General features: G+C 37.3%; 1 long non-coding RNA gene across 2 annotated transcripts; it reads left to right on the top strand.

Annotated features, from left to right (window-relative positions):
- LOC131252158 (uncharacterized) lies at positions 1 to 7,961 on the top strand. 2 transcript variants are annotated; one of them, XR_009174218.1, is made up of 4 exons: positions 600 to 1,245; positions 3,640 to 4,005; positions 7,446 to 7,680; positions 7,827 to 7,961. It is a non-coding gene; the product is annotated as an uncharacterized LOC131252158 (long non-coding RNA). The 2 variants fall into 2 exon arrangements; XR_009174219.1 differs by lacking the exons at positions 7,446 to 7,680; positions 7,827 to 7,961 and adding an exon at positions 1 to 355 and having other exon boundaries at positions 1,043 to 1,245; positions 3,640 to 4,248.
- The last annotated feature ends 7,225 nt before the right edge of the window (positions 7,962 to 15,186 follow it).

Genomic DNA, 15,186 nt, shown 5'->3' with positions numbered 1-15,186 from the left:
CGCCTCTTCACTCCTAAAACCCTTCCCGCCTCTTCTCTCCAAAAACCCTTCTCCCCTCTTCTCTCATCCTTTCAATAACCGACCAAAACTCTCTCTCTCTCTCTCTCTCTCTCCAACGTCTCTCGATCTCCATTTTCCACTCCGGCCTCTCTTGATCTGGCTTCCATTTCCATTGCTGGTTGAAGATGCTGATCTCTTGGCCATTGCCCTCCTTCTCACCAGAACACGCTAAAGTCCGAGAAGGCCCGCAAGAGGAAGTACGTTGATCTCTCAGTCGTGCCCTCCTCACTATAACATGCCTCTCTCTCTGGATCACCTTAGTGTATGCGTAGTGGATATCCACGCCGTCAAACAGGTGGGCAGAGGATCTAGAATCCTTTCCTGATTTTGCTAGGAGTTTTGCATATTGAGGTGCAATGTGTGGGCCAGGGAACTGATATTTACACCCTCTCTTTCCGAGGCATGCATCCTTTTTCTAGTTCTAGTACTAGAATAGGCCCGGAGCATAGCTTGATTAGCAACAAACTATCCATGACATCCGATCTGAGAGCCAATAAAATCATAGAACAACGACCTGTTTGCATCATATGTAAGGTACAACAGTTGGGAAATTTTTAGTTTATTGCATACCATTGATGTATTTATCTTCTTAACTGTATATGTGTACTTGTGTAGGCCACTAATTGAAATCGCAGGATTCTCCCGTTGAGGATATTTTTGGGTCATTGTCCATCCTTTGTTGGGCACAATAGACCAATGGTCTGGATTACTAAACCATAGGCCCCAGTTTTATTTTTAGATGGTGATCGTAATTTACGAGCTTGGTTTTATCAAGGTGATTGCGAAATTAGATTCTTGCTATTCTTTTCAAGTAGGATTTATCATGCTGCCATTCCTACTAATTTCGTGTTGCAAAAGTATAGGTCATTTTGGATTCAATCTTCTGTCATTCAGATTGAGTTATATAATAAAGTATTCTTCATGTATAAAATGGTTCACCAAAATATACCAACACCATCTAAATTACCTGGTGCTTTCACAGGATTAGGGACTTCAGTGAATGGGCTCAGTGTCTTTTACTTGACTTGGTCTCTAGATATATCCCCTCAGATATATAGCAATGAGATATTTGACATAATGAATCTCCTTGAGGATAGGCTTCAGCATGCAAATGGTGTTGTTGTTTTAGCAACAACTAAGGTGTTTCTCCATTTGACAATGTCCATGACTAATGTCCATCAACAGGTGCCTATTAAAAGATTCCTTTTTTATTCATGTTTAGGTAGTAACAGAGGAATTTCAACCTTTATCCCTTTTTTTCTATTAAGAAAAAAAGAAAAAAAAAAAGAAAAAAGAAAAAAGAAAAAGAAAGAAAGAAAAGAAGACAAACTGATACAGATGCACTCAGAAATTGTATGTGTCATATGTAAGCCCAAATAAAACCAACTAATTGTGCAACCTACTGTTCTCAAGTCATAAGACCAAGATCAAATTGGTTGAATAATCCTAACCACTTTATTCATTTTCTTAGACTTTGTATTCCAGTTTTTTAGGTGATAACTGTAAGTGTTATGGTTTCCTGCTCCTTTAGTTGTCAAATTTTGTGGTACCAAAAACACAATCTGTGTCTTGTGTAGCATGTTGATTTATATGTTCAAGACACTACATCACAATGCTTCAAGTTAAGAACGGTGATCTACTTCAAGAAATGCAAGGTCAAGTACTTTGTCAACTTCTGTAAGCTTCAATGTTCAAAGTTTTTAAAGCTACATCGAAAAGACGAGTGCTTGTTCAAGACTCAAGATAATGTTCAACTCAAGATCAAGTACAACTCAAGAATGACAAATCCAAGCTTTAGAAGATCTCAAGTTCAAGCTACATCATGTAGAGATCTCAAAGCTTCATAATCTTCAAAGGTCAACCATCATCTGAAGAAATGAAGATTCAATGTCCATACTTCACATTTAAGGTATGAATGACCTTAGATTGACCTTAGGGTAGGTCATTTTGTATACATAACTCAATTAAATCATTTTATAAGTGTTTGGTCTGTTCTAAGACTAGTCCTGAACCTTGTTCGACTAGTCCTAGAACTGCCTCGACCAGTCCAAGAAATTTCAAGACCAGTCGTAAGTTTGTTGTAAAATTTTAAAATTTTTTGGTTAAGCTATGACCAGTCCTGGACTCTATTCGACCGGTCGTGTGAACAGTGCATAACTCATCCTACGACCAGTCCAGGATCTTCGACTCAAACTACAGCGAACAAACCTGGTGCCTTACGACCAGTCGTAGGATGGTCACGACCAGTCGTGGAGGTGTCACGACTGGTCGTGTAAGGCCTACGACCAGTCGTGGAACAGTTTTATCTGATCGCGCTCAAAATTTTAAAATGCAGTTTGTCCTACGACCAGTCATAGTGTCCACAAGACCAGTCATAGATGCAATTTCTGCAACTATAAATAGAGCACAAATTTCAGAGTTTTATATCGAATTCAAGTAAAATCAAAGCATCACTCTGAGAGATAAGTTTGTGTTCTTTCTAAGCTACATTGTGCATATTTAATATTCTCTTTTGTTAGCTTTTCTTATTTGATTTTGTTTTTGCATTCCAATCTAATTTGAAAGAGGAATTAGGATATTTCACTTCTTGGAATCAAAATCAAATAGAGCTAGCCCAACTTGGTTTAATTTAAAATCAATTAGAACTTAGAACCATTTCAAAGTGAGTATTGGACATTGAACTTCTATATTCGAACTTCTACTCCGATTGGTTCTTCCAGGCTACTACAAAAGGAGAAATCCAGGTATTTTGCATTTTTGTAAATCTTCTATGCTTTTGGTTTTATTTGAGATTAAGCCAAAAATATCTCAATCTGTTGGTTATCTGAGGAGAGCCAGAAAACTCAGAGGTTGGGGTTTTTGAATTGTGTAAGCCCATTTAAAGAACACAATTGTGAAGGTTTTAAGTGAACCTAAGAAACCTATTTTCATAGTGAACGCTAATATCCCCTGTATGAGGATATTAGGAGTGGAGTAGCAAGCTGTGTGGCTGTTGTTTAACAATTGGTGAACACACGGCGAACCACTATAATTCTTTATGTCTTATGATTTGAATGTTTGTTTAATTTTTATTTCTTTTATCATTCAAATTTGTGGGATGTATGTGTGGATGTGAATGTTGTAATATTTACATTTCAAGCATTGTGAAGAATGTTGTAATAGTTTAGAATTTATTTCTTGCTATTTCCTTTCAGTTTGAGTTTTTGATATTCAAATTGTTCTTAAAATTTATTTCTTGCTATTTCCTTTCAATTTGAGTTTTTGATATTCAAATTGTTCTAGTAAGGTTGTTCTGCCATAAACCCTTAGTTTTTATGGTGCAAGGTTGTCCTTAGAATAACATTGGTATCAATCTCTTTATTTGAGGTTGCTTTACATTTTCGTAATGTGATTTGTTTAAAGTGCTATATTTACTTTATTCATTTATATTCCGCTGTTAAAGTTTTAATTTGGCATAGTCCTATTCACCCCCCCCCCCCCCCCCCCCTCTAGGACATATAGCTAGGCCTTTTTAAGTGGTATCAGAGCAGTTCCTTAAAATAGGTTTTTTTTTTTTTTTTTTAATTATTAAAATTTAAGGCCATGGCAACTTGATCAGTGAGCATTTCTGTTTTGGGAGGATGTAATTTTGAGATGACAAAGAAAAAGTACAGATTTGGCAATTTAGGCAACTGTGTGAAATAGTTTGAGGACATGTCTGCATATAAAGACAAAGTCATTGCAACGTGGGCGCACGTGGCCGGGGAAAATGTTGTGTTTCTGTATGCTCAGAGATCCGTGTAAATGATATAGACAAGGTAAGATGATGACATGATTTTTTGTATACTATACTCATACTTGTAGAGAGAAATGTATCGTTCCTCCAGGCCTTACATGAATTGGGTTGTCCTGATAGGTTATGGCAAATGCTGACAAGGGATCGAACTTTGTAGGACAGAGCACATGGTAAATAGAAAATATATTTGTTCATTTTCACAATATTTACATTGATTTTTGTTGGTGTAGAAGTTTTCACAATTTGTGTAAGTTAGATGGCTTTCATTCATAAATGCCAGTTGGAATGCATTATATTTAATTGCATGACCAATGGTAACCAGGCCTAAAAATCCAAAGATCCCAATCATGTTAACCTTATAAAGATGGCTATACCGGGATTCTGAATATGCTACTCTCACAAAGATAGCTGTGAATTGCCCTGTAGTGAGAATATTACAACTATAAAGTGGGATTTAGAGTCCCATGGGATTTATATGAATGGTTTGGATTGTGCCACATGATGCTTGCGTAATGCCTACACACCTTTCATACATCTCTAAGGTTTTGATAGAAAATGGTGCCAATCATACCATGGCTACCACGCAGGGCTAAATCATCTTAGATAATCATTTGAATTTAGATTCTAATGCTGCAGGGGCCATCTGAAGAAACATTCCTTTATGCCCTTTTGAGACTTCCACATATTTGAAATCCTTAATAGTCTTTTAGACTATTTTTAAAAATAAAATAAAATTAGTTAATACATTAGTACACATACCCCTACTGTTAGCCACACCCTACTTAGGAATTGAGGTTATTTTCATTCAGTCTACCACTTGAGGTATGGATTGGTGTGTAAATTAGTCCTGAAAGTAGCTATTAATCCTGAAAGCTATGGTATTGTAGACTTAGAAAGTAGCAGTTGGTCTTGAAAGCTGAAATTTTATTTGCTTAATGAAAAGAACGTTGATTCATTTTCGAACTATGTTGATTAAAATAACTATTACTTTTTTCATGTCCACATTTTAAATTGCTAAATTTATATACCATGTTTAGATGGGTATAATTTGTGGGGGTTTTTCTTCTTCTTCTTCTTCTTTTTTCTTTTTAATTTCCATGCACCTAAAATGATTTCTTTCATTAGTTGTAATTGTTGTTTTCAAGAATCTTAAAAAAAAAAAAAAAAAAAAAAAAAAAATCTAAATTTTCATTTCATATGGAGAAAGTTACAAAAACTGATCTGTCTAATTTGTACAGAGATTTGGGCTTCCTGGGAAACAAAATATACCCCAGAGAGCCTATTGTAAGCAGCCTTAAGCCCCAAAAAATACCCCAGGGAGCCCCCACTAGGAATTAGAGGTGGATGTTCTGTTTGTGCCCATGCCAATCTTGTCTAATATATACATACCCCTGATGGCCGACGGGAGGTCCCTCACTGAGTGAAACACCGTATGAACTTGAATTCCCGCCCCTATTTTTGTCAAGCCATCAGCTAGGCTGCTCCCCTCTCTCAGGATGTAAGAAATGACAAACCTGCCCCTATTTTTCAGGGAGGAGATTCAAGACCACCAATATCCCCATTTCCAAGCTGGAGAGGAAATCCCATTGAATGCGTCCACCACGCATTTCGAATCAGATTCTGGCTGGATCTGAGCATACCCTTGACCGACGCAAATCTTCATGGCTTCATACAATGCCCATAGCTCAGCTCTATTGTTTAAGTCAGGCCCATATCCAGAGGAGAATGCAAAAAGAAAAGAGCCTAACGAATCTCTACAAATCCCCCCACCTCTCAAAGGGCATGGATTACCCAATGTAGAGCCATCTACATTTACTTTCACCCATCCAATGGTTGGTCTGGACCAATAAATGATCTTTGCTGTTTTAGTTCCGCTAGGCCGAGCCGGGATACCAGGCAGAGGTACAATGACTGGTCGGATCTGCTATTCAGCATTGGGCTAGGGAGAGCACTCCCTAATTTGGACATCCACCACTTGATACGACCCACCACTCCATCCACCGATGGAGTAATTCCACTAAACTTAGCAGCGTTCCTGGCCCGCCATAATTCCCAAAATATTAAACAGGGGGTGAGACTCTAAAGACTGTATGAAACGCCACTTGGGAGCTGAATATTCCACCATGAGTGAAGCTTCTCGATGATGGTTCCCTGGTGGGGAATATGAAGATTAAAAATGGCTTTGAAAACTGTCCATACCTTGTCCATTAGAACTCCGTTGATGAAAAGATGTGAGAGGGATTTCGTTTAGGGGAAAGAGTTTTCTGAATCACAACAGACACACTTTGAAGCAATACTGACGCCCTTACTTTGGATTCTGTCTTCAACAGGGATAACCCCCTGAACCAAATGCCAGATGAAAACAGAAATCTTCGGGGGGATGACATCACTCTAAATCTTGATCACCCAAGGAGTTTCCAGACCTCTTGATCTACATAGACTCCACGTGGACTTGACTGAGAAGTTACCTGTTCGATCGAGCGGCCAGAACAGATAATCAGAGTCAAATGACGTGCAGAAACCCCCAGCTCTTATACGGTCGATTACATCGCTAGATAGGAAATTGATCACTGGAGAAGCCGGGTCTAAGCCATCGTGATGCAGCATATCTTGAAATTTAAGGCGAAGGATATCTGGGGGGATCGGGAGAGAAATGCATGCTGCAAAAGGACCGAGTCTGCTCCAATTACATTGTCAAAAACTCAAATCCCCATGTCTAACGTGCCATTGTGCGTTGCTGATAATAATAGGAGTTGTCCTCACTATATGCTTCCATAGCGGGGATGCACTCACTAGTTGTGCGTTACCCGCAGTATCAAGACGAGCAAGGCCATATTTGGAGTGCATAAAATTCACCCATAGGTTAGAACCGTCCCAGATAAGCACGGACCAAGCCATCTTCAGTCTAAGGGCTTTCAACACGTCCTTCAGCTTTCTACTATCCAGCCCTCCTTCTCCCTTGGGCAAGGCGATCTTATTCCATTTCAACCAGTGCAGCTTCTTCCTGCCTTCATGCCAACCTCAAAAAAAATTTGCCATTTTTTATTCAATTTTTGCTACTACTTGAGATGGGATCATCGCTGCCACCATTGAATGAATCGGGATGCTGCATAGAACATGATTTATGAGAGTATGTCTACCCACCTGTGATAGATACCTAGCCGTCCAGCCTAGAATCCTCGCTTCAATCTTGTCAATTAATGGTTGGAAGATAGCATTCGTGGACCTACCTTTAATGAGAGGGACACCAAGGTAAGTAAATGAGGAGACAGAACTGGGGATACTAAGGATTCTTTCAATGATTCTTGTTCGGCTAACAGGAAGAGAGGAGGAGTGATAGAAGCAGCTCTTCAAGTGGTTGATCTTTTGGCCTGAAGCGGCTTGATTGGAGGAAAGGAAATTAGCCACTGCTTTAATCGAGACTCTACCACCGTTGAGAAAAAGGACTGTGTCATCCATGTACAATAGGTGGGAAACTAGATTACACCCTTGTTTCAGCTTGTAGGGAGAGCAGCGGCCGCTAGCTACCAGATGTGAGAAGCCTCTACTTAGGACCTCTGACCTCTGTTTTCAAGAATCTAGCTCATGGCTGATATTGCTGAACTTTCAGGGATGTGCTAGGTATACTGTGCACCAACATCTGAAACCAGCCCTCTAGGAAGCGGAGTCTTCAACCGTTTGAGCAGTGTGGCCTATGGTTTTAATGATCCTGTCATCAGTTTGTTTGGGCCACAATATGTATGGGTTGTCACCTGAGCTGGAGGGTTACGAATTTACTTTCTTCATTTTATCTATGGCAAGTGTTACATGTATATCTGTTCATCACATTCGACACATGTAAAAAGGTTTTTATTTTATTTTATTTTTTAAATCAAGGGGCATTGCCTACTGATCCTATACTATATATAACTCTAGTAGTTGGATTTTGACAGTGGTTGTTTGTTTCGTTACTTGATTTAATTTCTGACCAGTAAATATTGCTTATCAACAGGGGTTGGCGAAGTATGGTTCCATTAGTTGGTGAAGGTTATAGATATGTTTACTTGTGAACTATATCATTGATGAAAAGTTTAAAAGTAATGAAATGATTAAGATGAAACCGTTCTTGTTATGAAATATATGGTTTTCAACCCAGTCTCTTTGTTGGGCTTTTGTTATGAAACACTAGTGCTAATAGCTGGGAGCTAATCATGTTGATATTATCTATATACTTGGAATTTCTTGCACTCATTCTCTTTGGGTCTTGCAACAAGAGTACATTCGTGGAATCAGTGCATGGAATTTTAATATGGAGAATTTGAAAGCTCAAGATGCCATTGTAAGGAGGTTCAATTTTAGTTTGATATTAATGCTTAAAACCATGAAAAATGTCTAGAAATGGTTCATTTTGGTAGTACATGGAAGTACCTCAAATTGACGATGATTGTCTATGTGGTGATTTCATGGGATACCATGGAAAATGAATCCTGAATGGTGAATTCTGTTTTCCTTTTCCCTGCCCCGGAATATTATTCCTTTAAGTTTCAAGGTACTTGAAGCGAACAAAAGATTATGTTGTAAAAAAAGCATTCTATAAAACTATTTTCCAAGGCACTTCCAGATGAAGGGATGAAATAATGGTGGCAGTGACTTTTCACTAAAAACTAGATTTGACACATATATAAGGATCCAATCCAATCCAATTCTATTCGTTTGAAATATACACACATATATGAATTTTTCTCTCTTAACTTTTTAAATAAAACCCATAAAAGATCTCTCTTAATTTCTTTTTCTTTTTTCCTTCTATTATAATGATTTTGTTTTAATGGTGGTATATGAAGGACAAAGAGGGTGCATGATTGGTGTAAAAATAGGCAGTGACTTAGACGAGTTGATTTATCAAGGCATGTACTAGCAATGGTAAGAGACATCATTATTATAATTTTTTTGATAGATTGTTACAACTTATTTTTCTATTTTATTTTTTATTGTTTCCCTTTCTTTGTTTATTGGGCTACTGTTCTTGGAGCTCCTAGTTGAGAAATGTGAAAGAATCCATATTGGTGTGGTTTCTAGGCTCTCACACTGACACATGTCATTTGATACATGTGGGCCAATCATGTACAATGAATGTGGACCAGAGATCAATATTTTTTAACCATCCATTTCTTTTGAGGACGTGTGACCAACCTGATGAGTGGATTGCCCTGATTCCTTGGCCAGGGCATGTCCACATGGAGCAGTGCAACTGCTGCTAGCAGGGATCATGTTGTTTTCGTATATTGCCATCTGTGAGTTTGTGGTTCTTAAAACCATTGCCATCTGTGAGTATGGGGTGAGTATGTTTCCTCTTTTGTTTCCTTTGCTAAGTGTATTTTTTTTTTTGGTTGGAATGATTATTTGATTCAGATAAGTTGTATAGTCCACAGAGAATTATTGATCAATAGAGTCCATTCCATCCATATGTCTGCATGCCTGCCTGCTAAGGGAGGAAATTGTAGTTTAGTTATTTCCATTTTATTATACCAATGTTTGCAATTCAATTTGATAGTGCATTGAAATTCACCCCAACTACCAAGGGTTTTATTGATGATTGGATAGTTCCTTTGTTTCAATGCCAATGATGCACAACATTTTCTCATTTAAAAAAGAAAAAGAACAAAAAAGAAAAGAAAAGAAAAGGCCTTGAGATCTAGTTGGTGTTTTTGTTCTGGGAAAAACTTACACCTTAAATGTCAGTTTTTTGCAACATGAGTTGTTCTTATTCTAATTCTGTGAATTTTCTATAATTTTCTTCACTTGAATGTCATAAAAAGATGGTTTTGGTTTGCTTGGGAGTCCAATTAGTGACCCAAGTTTCCAGACTAGGGAATCTTTGATTTTGTTTTACAAATGGGTTGCATTTCTCCACTGCTTTGTTACAATTAGCAAGAATTCTACTACTTTATTCATTTATTTGACTATAAAGTATATTTTCCCTAGAAATATGAACTGTGTTCATCTCTCTTTTATATGTTTCTACCATTTCATTTCTCTATTATTGCCATGCTAGAAGTGGCAATTTCTTGAGTCCAGAATGGAATGAAAGATCGATTTTCAGTAAATTGTTCCCTAAATTCTTTTCTTATAGGAAGCTCTGGAATTACCAATAGGCATGCAACATTTTCCTTTAGAAGGGCACATGTTTTCTAAGAGGCGTGTCTTGCTACCAAATAATATGTTCCTTAAAGCTTACCAATGTCAAAGTTAGCCTTAAAGTGACTCTACTATTATAGCTGTGAACATAATGATTTGAAGGAGAAATGCTATGCATGCTTTCTCACATGAGGTTGACGGTTATCGTTGTAGTAGATGTGTGCATGATAAGGCTATTCATCAGGTGGGTCTCACCATCAACATGCCTTACCCTAAAAACCAATTTGATCCACTCATTAGTTAGGCCATTTACATGTGTTGCATATGGACCATTGGTCGTGTTTTTCCTATATGTCCACTTTTCTCATACACTAAAAACAAGGGACTGATGCAATTGAGAATGTAATGGAGGATATAACTGAAATTTTTGTTGGTTTGTTTTCTGTAGGGATTTATCCAGTAACTTGCTATATGGAGATATTCCGTTCTCGACATCTAGGCTCAAACATCTGGCTATATGGAGATATTCTGGTAACTTACTATGTAGGACCTTGAAATGAAACCCACCTTTGTTCCTAAGTCTGTCAAGGCTATTGCCATGTTATTCTTGGCAATCTCAAAATTTAGAGACACTGTCAAACACCTGACATAGCAGAACGTCCATCACTAAAGATAAATATCAATCAAAATGCATCAAGAGTCATGCACTATTTACGACCTCAAATATGAGAGCAGATAAGCAGTGAACTACCTCTCGTAGCAAGCAATAGTTGATTCCAAGTCCCCACGGTTTTTATATATAATACCCATGTTGCAATATGCTTCAACATACATAGGCCTTTGTAGTGCAGCTTTCTCGTAGCAGCTAAGAGCCAAATCATATTGCAGCATCTCATAATAGACCACCCCAAGATTATAATATATAGGCTAGATTTGAAACACAAAGATTTAACAAGGTTGCTGTGAAATATAAAATATATGAAGGTCATACCAATAAAACAAGAATCGAAGAGATTGTGAGATTACGGCATAGTGGTTGTCCATCTTTAGAGCGTCACAATACTTCTGAATTCCCTCCTGAGTGTTTCCAGCCAGTTTTAAAATGGTGCCCAAATATGTTAAGACATTTGCAAGACATTCTACAGCTGGTTAGTATGATGGATCAACCCATAAAGCCTTTTGATATGACTACAGCTGGGTATGGTTTATCAGGTGGCAGGTCTTGAAACATTTGCACAGTGTAGTAAGGCTCGTATAGAGGCATCTTGGAAAGTAGTCTTTGTTTGTTAATGTTCTTGTTGGACTTTTCCTTGTAAACTTGTGTACTCTAGGAAACAAGTAGATTTTGTATCATTTATAGTTTGCTCTTACCTGAAATGAATTTTGTACAGTCTAATAGGAAAGTTGAACTTATTGGTAGCACAATCTCTTGGCCTTTTGAAGTTTATATTGGTTTCAAATTCTCTGGTTTATTTATGTGTAATTCATTCATTTCATTAACTTCTCTAACGGTTGTGCATGTTAGTTTGGACTGACTAGCATTTTCATATTACAGAATTGCTTCAGGCCCTCTACATTTTATGGACACCAGTAGCTTATATTCATTGGTGAGACCTTTTCTTTCATTAAACTACTAGTTTTTCTGCCATATTGTTATAGAGAAATGCTTCTACAAAGGGTGTTTTCATACAGTTCCATAAGTGCGCACTATAAGTGCACAATATTCCTTAGAATCTTAACACTCTTCCTTAATGATTTAAAATAGGGTTGCCTTCAGATGGCCAGGCAACTTGAATTGAATGCTGACATGGGACTCAAAATTTAATAATTGTAATTCAATGTGATAGTGCATCCAAATGCAATGAAATATCTTCAAGCACATTATTTTCTTATGTTTTTCTTTGGATTAATCTCTATTTTGATGGAATGCAATAAACTTTTGTTAATTTATTTCCCTTGACCCTAAATTTTATGTGTTTATCAGGGTTTAAAATTGTTCCTAAAATTCCGTCCTAAAATCTAACAGTTACATTAAGAACGGTTTAAAACCATTCCTAAAATTGCGTTCAAGACCGTTGGCACTAGAACGGTTTAAAACTATTCCTAAAATTCCGTTTCTAAATTTTGAAATGGTACCCAAAACGGTTCTGAACCATTCCTGTTTTTCTGCGATGCCTCATCCTCATTTAGGAATGGTTTTAAACTGTTCCTGAAGCATTTAGGAACGGTTTAAAACTGTTCCTAAATGAATTTTGGTGTAGTCATAGGCCATCAAGATCACAAAATTCTTTTCATCTTCTAGCCTACAGTCCCGTAATATGTAGTTCTATGGTTATATATAATCTTTAAGTTCTCATTTTATATTTAGGAAACTATATATGAACTTGAAAGGGTCATTTTTATTTTATGTTCTGTTGTTGTGGAAAATTATTGGTTATATAAATCAGAAATAGCAAAATATTCTATTTTCAGATCTTATCATTGGCAAGACCAGATAGTCATATGAAGTGGCCCTACTTTGTCCCATGAAAATATCATATATTTGCATGTTGTTTATTAATGACTTACCAACGCAATCAATACATATATGCTCCTATCTTCTTTTGTTGTTTATCAATGATAACTTATTAATGTAACAAGTGCGTTTGTCATCTTCTTGTGGCCCACTAAACTAAATGGGCTGATTTCGAAGCATTCATGGTGGCCCACCTGATGAATGCCTTAGCTTACACATGCATATGCCACGTGGATTTGTTATGCATGCATGATTTTCATTATTTAATTGAAAAAAAATACTTTTTTTTAAAGACTAGAAACTCTCTGTAAAACTATTTCAGGAAAAAGGCAAGACATTTCATCGTATATTAGACTTTAAAATTTCCCAATTCCAAATCCAATACAAATTTTCTGAATTTGACAAGTTGATGGATTTACCAAATTTACATTCTCTATTATTATATTTATGCAATGTAATTCATGTCTCTTCTTTGCATGTGTGAATATAGTTTCGATTTAGATATTATAGAGGCACAGATCAATTCATAAGTTTCACATTTTCATGTGCAGGTACTATGTTCAGTTCATAGAATGTATATGCATTTATGTACGGTTCTCACCCTATCCACATGTGGACATGCAAACCTCTCCCTATGTATGAAGTTATCATAATGTGATTTGCTTCTCTCCATTCTTTTTCAAGAAAGGATAAAGATGTGTACTCTAAAAAGGATACATTTGCCAGCAGACATGAGGTGATTTGTGTTAAGAGGTAAAAGAAAAGACGAACTATTCTTTATCATAATTTATGATAAGTATGTAACTCTACTTGTAATTCATCTCTTTTCCATAGATGACAACACTAAACTCTTTTCAAGTGTGAAACCCTCTTCAATCTTGTAAACTGTAAGATCAATTAGTGCTTGCACAATATTGTACCTCGCTCTTAAGAGCTCAAATAGTGTCGGGGGGATTCCCCAGATGGAATTCCAGATGCTCCTTTAAGGTTTTTTAACTTCCTATTCAGATCAACAACCAGAAACCCCAAAGGCATGTTTAAAAAAAAATTCCGTCATTTACTTCCCTTACGCTATTTGAGCTAATAAGAGAAAAGTGCAAGACTGCGCAAGCTCTCAATAATTTTGAAGTTTTTAAGACTGGAGAACTATTCACACTCGAAAGTAATAATGTGCAAGCTTCGTCCATGTGGTAAGCAGTTCAACTGCCTACCTCGTCGGTGGCTCCCAATTTTGACTAGGAACCCTCAATACTACTTTGAACTTTTGGTTGTAGTGGGTGAGATGCCTACAAATGCAATCCAAATAGATGGATAGAGTGGATTTCTCCCAAATATTATGATGGGCCCTACGTGCAGGGGGGTCAAATATGTCATTCAAAAGTCAAATCAACCAATTGTAATTTCTCTCGACTCTCATAAGAGAGGGGAATATGTATTGGTATATATACTGATGCCCTTAACGTGAGGCTTACCCTTTTTTTTTCTTTTTTTTTCTTTTTTAATAAGAAACTTTCAATTCACAAAGGAAAATTTTACACGAACTGGACATCTTTTTCGAGCACCCCACCAAAAGGGGGTGCCTATCATATGACTATGCAAAACGAATAACCCAAAACTGACTATTAGGACCTCTTCCTAATGGACCCCAGCCCTGTTTTATCTAAGAAGATAAGCCCTTTGATCTGAGTCAGTAGATCACACAAGTCGAAGTAAACGGTGTTCCCTTAAGAACCGTTGCCCAAACGCGCCAAACCATCCGCCAGGGCATTCACCTCCCTTGAGATATGACAAAAAGAGAAGGAACCTTGAATTTTTAGAGCGTCAATCCTCTTTAGCCAATGCCTCCATGACCAAGACATGAGGCCTACCTTAATGTACCGATTGTATATCCACACCATCCATCTGTATTTTCAGCTCATTTGTTAACCTAGAACTTAGGCAGATCCAAATCTCAAGTGGACCACACCATAGGAAATAGTGGAGATTAAGTGCCTACGATTAAAAAAAATAAAAATTCTTGGGGGCCATAAAAGTTTTGGATCAAGTTGATATTATGTTTTCCCTTCATCTAGGTCTTTGTGAGCGTATGAACTGGTTGGATGGCAAATAAACATCACTGTTTGCCCTAGGAATGTTTCAACAGTGGGCATCATTATATTTGGTGCTTCTTGTGGTGTGGTCCATCGGGCCTTCAATCTGCCTCCTTTTTAGGATCATTCCCTAAATCTAGTTGCAAAATGAATGGACACAAAGTCCCCGTCAGGACTGTCTACGCTAGTTATATCCTAGTGGGGGTAGTACCCAATCTACGCCCGTCCCCGTGTGGGTGAGACCTTAACCGCCCACCTCAATGTATGCATTGTATATCCATGCTATTCATATGATTTTACAGCTTATTGTCACCTACGGTGCTAAAACTGAACTAGAATCAAAATTTCAAGTGGACCACACCACAAGAAATAATGGTTATTGACCATTAAAAACCTTTTATGGGCCAAGAAAGTTTTGATCTAAGCTAATATTTGTTTTTCTCCTTTCATCCATGTTAATGTGACCTTCTCAATAGGTTGGATATTCAATAAAAATTATGGTGGACACTAGAAAGTTTTTAATGGGGAGTGTTCAATGACCACTACTTTTGGAGGTGTGGTACACCTGAAATTTGTATCCGACTCATTTTTGGGACAATATCTTGAAATAAACTGTAAAAATAGATGGA

This window comes from Magnolia sinica, chromosome 7 (genome assembly GCF_029962835.1).
Source record: "Magnolia sinica isolate HGM2019 chromosome 7, MsV1, whole genome shotgun sequence".
NCBI lineage: Eukaryota > Viridiplantae > Streptophyta > Magnoliopsida > Magnoliales > Magnoliaceae > Magnolia > Magnolia sinica.
Note: the sequence above shows the minus strand (reverse complement) of the source record. Positions and strands in the feature narration are given on the sequence as shown.